Raw genomic sequence first — 6,000 nt, 5'->3', positions numbered from 1 at the left:
GCTATAGGGTGGCCGCGGCCGCTTAATAGAGGTGGCCGCCTAATACAGGTAACAAATACAGCGTTTGTATGAGCCAAAAATCGGGACTTTGAAAACTGGCCGCTTAATAGAGGGTGGCCGCTTAATACAGGGCCGTTATATACAGGTTCGACTGTATATTAGAAAGAAAGGCAAATAAACTTCAAACTTCAAACTTCAAACTTATTCTGTGGCTTTTCATTGATGTTTCTAACAACCGAACGAATTGGCCGCGCAAGGTCTTTCAATAAATTCATAAAACTCATACAATTTAGATTGTTGCTCTCCAGAGACCCTGCATTCCTTAAGTACGAATAAATATGGGTATTTTGTGTTTGGTTTTGCAAATTTGAGTTTAAGCTTTAAATATGTGAATAAAAATAGACTAAACGGTATGCGAGATTTCAAAGAGGGAACGTGGATGTTTACCGAAAATCGCGCGCCAAAACAAAGGACGTTTGAACAACTGACACTGTATTTCAGTGTCTCAATTTGTGTTGAACCCAAAACTGTTTTCTATTATTTAGGCGTGACTCAGGATCTTTAGGTAATTTCCTACCAAGTCGACATTTTGTCAATTCTTGGTAATTGTATGATCACAGTTGAATTTGTTCTCAGCGCGCAGATTAATAAATTGATCTCTCTTTGAAAACTCGCTTACATGTGGCCGAGTAGTTTGAATTCTAAATTGTCTCCCGAATTATACCCTTACACTATCCCCCAATGCACCCTGGCATTGAAGCTTTCCTCGAGTGAGTGAGTGAGTGAGTGAGTGAGTGAGTGAGCGAGCGAGCGAGCGAGCGAGCGAGTGAGTGAGTGAGTGAGTGAGTGAGTGAGTGAGTGAATGAGTGAGCGCGGAAATTTGAACGACGTTTTCTTCCACAAAGAATTCAAAACAGGCAAGTTTACTGGCCTTTCATGGGTCAGTTATTAAAAGACAGTTTAGACGGTGTTAAACAAAACCACGTAAGCTAAGCTAAGCCATTTTCAATTTTGCCAACAGTCATATCTAAACATTGTCTGCTACTGACGCGGGTAACAAGAAGGCTTGCATCCCAGACTAGAAAACTATTTATTTACTTAAAATAAACCACTTATAAACAGTCCATTGCCTTTAGTGTCTTAAAGGGGAAGTATCGAGAAAATTTGCTGTCATTTCAAAACCCAAAAATGTTTGTCTGTCAGCAAAAACAACAAAATAATTGTCAAGTTTGTTATAAACTCCCCGGCTATCACCCGAGTGCAATAAAACTGTCGATTAGTGCCTCTGGCCAGAAACAGAATAGGCCAATATGGATTGAAACTTGAAAAATGTTAGGCTAATATTTTTCAAGTTCTCGCATTTTTGCTTCCAAAATGCGCTAGAACAGATCACGAGTTGTTCCTTTCATGAATTGAGTTGATTTCTTTCCTCTCGTGAATCTAGAATTATTTGTCAGCTGATTGAAGGTCTTATTTCGTCATTTTTAACAAAAGATATCAAAAACGCCATGATACTTCCCCTTAAGACTCTTTAAATAACTGATTATTGTCTTTTACTTACATTTTATATCTATTTTGTTGATATAAAGGATCTTTTTCTTCTGAAGTGGCGAGGGCCATTTAGTACACACGAGGCTAACCCGCTTGGAATCCAACAATTTAGTTACTCATATCGAGGAGTTTAGTAAATCCCTCACAGAAAAAGTTACAGGAAAACAAATGAGAACGACTTAAAAATGAATTAAAGCCGGTGAAAAGACAAATGACACCAAAATGGACGACTGAAAATACTTACTTATTGCTGGATCTAGGTAAGCGATTGATAAAATGAAAATGAAATAGATGTTACTGATATATAATAAGACTGAATTTACAGAGAGAATTTACATATGGTGCGAAATTGTTCAGCGTGGAATGAAAGTGCTAGTGAAAGTAAAGAGAAACGGAAATGAAGGACTAAAGCGTAAAGTGTTAATTAACAAAAACCGCAATACCATCGTTGAATGTTGACTTGTAGATTCTTGGACTTGGAAAGCTGATCTAAAATTTAAAGCTACTGAAGATTTTTTTTAAAGGAGCCGTTTCACCCGGCTTTATTTAAGTGGGCTTTGAATAGCCAAAACCTGTATTTCTATGGATGTAAATTAAACATAATTGTTCAGTTTTGTTAACAATAACTCTACTAGTGCACAGAAACTAGTATTGATCATCTTTGGCTGCAGATGACTAGGATGGAAATGGATTGTAACTTGAACAAATTGGCCAATTTTCTCAAGTTTCGTCTGAGTGTTTTGGAAAAATGGTTAAAAACCAATTTGATTTTACAATCAAAAATATGGTTTTCCTGCTCTGGAATCATGATTTTAAAATATAAAAATTCTGTACTCAGAGCGCAATTAAAACTTAAAAGTGGGATATTTCGTTCGGATCCACCGAACTTCATCAGCCACGATGCAAATTTGGATGTTACTGAGGAGGGTTACATAATGGTTCCGAGGGAGCTAAGATGGTGTCATAGATGCTGGCTAATTCGAAGCCATTGTCTCTGTTCAAGGAGGGCTTACGTAATTTTATCTCGATTGCCTCCCTTATGCGGCGTTTGAATGTGTTACTTTCCGTGGCAAGAACTTTTGTTTTGCTGGAATCCACTGAATGACCCGTGAGCTGGCAATGTTCATGAACAGCTGACGAATTCCTAGAAAGATGTTCCTTTACTCGAGTTTCTAACTGTACCGAGAAGTTTCGCCCACATTACATGACATAATCTTTATCACATTGTTGGCAATGGATGTGATAGACTGTTCCACACTTTCTAAGACTGTCTGTTTTGTCCTTAACATGAACTGGTTGTGATCTTAAGGAATTGAAAGGCTTGTGGACAATTGTAACCTCGCGTTATTTGAATGCTCTTTGGAGGCGTTCCGAAGTGCCCTTGATGTATGGCACTGAAGCATAATTATATTCTCTTCTCGTTAACAGATTCTTCGGAATCTCTCGAAGCGGTCCAGTGTTCGGTATTGTTAACATCCAATCAGGATAGTCATTGGCTTTCAAGGCTTCCTTAAAGGGGAAGTCTCATGGGGTTTTTGGTATCTTTTGTTAAAAGTGATGAAATAAGACCTTTAATCAGCTGCCAAATAATTCTAGAATGACGAGAGGAAAGAAATCAACTCAATTCTTAAAAGGAACAACTTGTGATCTGTCCTAGCGCATTTTGGAAACAAAAATGCGAGAACTTGAAAAACATTAGCCTAACATTTTTCAAGTTTCAACTGATCCATACCGGCCTACTCTGTCTCTGGCCAGAGGCACTAATCGATGATTTTATTGTACTGGGGTGATAATTTATAACAAACTTGACAATTATTTCTTTGTTTCTGCTGACAGACAAACATTTTTGGGTTTTGAAATGACAGAAAATTTGCGTGAGACTTCCCCTTTAAGGTGTTGAATTTCCTTTACTTTATCAACTTTTTCAGACACCAAGGTGTGAGCTCCTTGGTGTCCTTGCCGCGATTTTGTTGATGAAATCCTTACTATTGATGATATGGTGATCGTCAAGACTTACAACATGCTACAAGGGGTCTAAGTATCTTGGCAAGGAACTTGGCAGTATTATACATCACACTGCCAATGCTTAAGACTATTAGTACTATTGGTCGTAGCGGAGCATCTTTTTTATGGATCTTGGGAAGACCGTAGAATTTAGGGATATTCTCTGCTGTGGGGTACAGTTGGTTGTATAGGGAGTCTGGAATTCTGCCTTCCCTTCGCCAATCCTTCAAAATTCGAATGAGCTTGTTCTTAAGATCTAGTTGGGTCGGATGTCAATTTCTCATAGGTGTTGGGGTCGTCCAGTAAGGTCTTAACTTTGCTCTGGTAAATAGTGAAATAGTGAAGATCGTAAGCAAGAGCAAACCTCCAAGGTCAAGTATTAGCAAAGCAGAAAGAGAAGCTATCAAGTCCTTGGCGAAAGATGACTCTGTTGTCATCTTACCAGCTGACAAAGGTCGCACTACGGTCATTCTCAATAAACAAGATTACCAGAGCAAAGTTAAGACCTTACTGGACGACACCAACACCTGATGAGAAATTGAATTCGGACCACCGAAGAAGAATACGCGAACGAGCACGGAACACACTCAGCATTTCTCCATCGTATTTTCTCCCAGTTCTATTTTGCGCAAAATCTCTGCTAACTTGGACCACAATCTCGATCTATATAGTCAAGCCTTTCAACTGACATGGAGGGGGTCCAAACCCCTGAAAACTGACATTAGCATATAACAGTTCCAGTTTCAGGTTCCGAACATCCTCCCGCCTGATGAAGGGAGCGCTTCAATGAGTTTCAATGTTCAATCAAGGTCTGCGTCACTGGTTTTGAATCATTGAAGACGCTACACGGAACGACGAGTCAGACTTCCTGATGCCATCCGTAACCTTGCAGACCGGATGAGACCATCACGAACCGGATAGGTTGCTTCCACACGTATTTGTTGCCACCAAGTCTCAGTTGAATGATCCTCGGTTGCAAGGGCCAAGTCACCTGCTTTCATTTCTCGAATTTTGTCAAACTATCTCTTGAACTTAAAGGGACTCTGTCAAGGGATGACATGCGCAATACTGCTCTCTCGCAGAAACTCTCTCGGACTGCGTATATTTATGTTAGTTCAGGAAAGGATTTGCTCCAAATCGAAGGTTTGGAGGTCAAGAGACGTCAAACATCCCAGAAACTACGCCTTGTTTCACTCAATCACCGTTGGGCTGCAACGCGATCCAGCGCCGATACTCACACAGCGACTAAGCAAATGGCAGCGTTTATCTCATTGCGTGGTAGGTCCAAGCACCTGGCCTGCCAATTCACACCAGGACGCAGTCTTCAGTTTCAGTTCCGAACATCATGATGGCGTGTTGAATTTCGGGGAAGGGGAATGGGGTGGGGAGTTAGCTTCGCAATCTGTTCGGATATTTTGTATTATTCGAGGAACGATCCACTACAAAGTGTGCGAAAAAAAAAGCTACAGAATGGCCAGTTCAAATTAAACCGGCCAGGACACACCAAGTAACAATGAAGTAAAGGTAAAGAAGGCTTTTAAAATATTTCGTATTATTTCCAGTTTTTCTCCGGTGACTCAGTCCGGCGAGAATCTCAATAAAAATAGGAACAATCAAAATGAAATGTACGAGTCTTCTTAGACGAGTCCGTCTCGCTTACAGACAAATATCATTTCACCAAAAAGGAACGGTATTTCTCTAGATTACTAGCAGAAGCTGGAGGGAAATTTGTAATAGACGAGTAATCAATAGGTAATCAATCACATCAATGACTACATTAGTAACATCGATGGGTAATCAATGAGTAATTGATAGGCCACAAAATATTTTGTCCTCGATTAGTCATAGATTATTCATAATCAATGACTAATCAGTTGCTTACTTATTGATTACTCATCAATCATTGATGAGATATCCCTGGAAATAATGGTTCAGTTCTGTAAACAATTACCCTAATAATGCACAGAAACTAGTTGTGTTCAACATAGCAAAGACACACTCCTAATACAGATTGGAGTCGAGATTATATATGACAATGCTATTGAATGAATGGATCTTGGGATGTGTATCTGGCATCCCCCACAGATTTTGCAAGGGCGGATGACATCATCAACAACTTGGCAAAGGAGAGAGAGTCTGGAATCAAGATCATCAAATGCACTCCCTAATCTTTGATTGTTACTAGCATTAATCATGTATGGCTACAGATTGCTAGGATGGAAATGGATTGACACTTGAACCTGCGTCATAGACGGACTATAACCCCCTGTCGGTTATTACCGGGGGTTATAGTCCGTCTGTGACGCAGGCTAATTGGTTCTTCCTGTGTATTGAAGAGAAGTCATTAAAGGCCCACCTTCACCCAAGAGTCGTTGCGGTCGTTTGTTTTGAAATACTGTATTGTCCAAACGCGTGATCTTATTGGCTGTATGAACTTAAGCGGTT

This window comes from Pavona decussata, unplaced genomic scaffold, assembly GCF_977016875.1.
Source record: "Pavona decussata unplaced genomic scaffold, jaPavDecu1.1 SCAFFOLD_48, whole genome shotgun sequence".
Taxonomy (NCBI): Eukaryota; Metazoa; Cnidaria; class Anthozoa; order Scleractinia; family Agariciidae; genus Pavona; species Pavona decussata.
Note: the sequence above shows the minus strand (reverse complement) of the source record.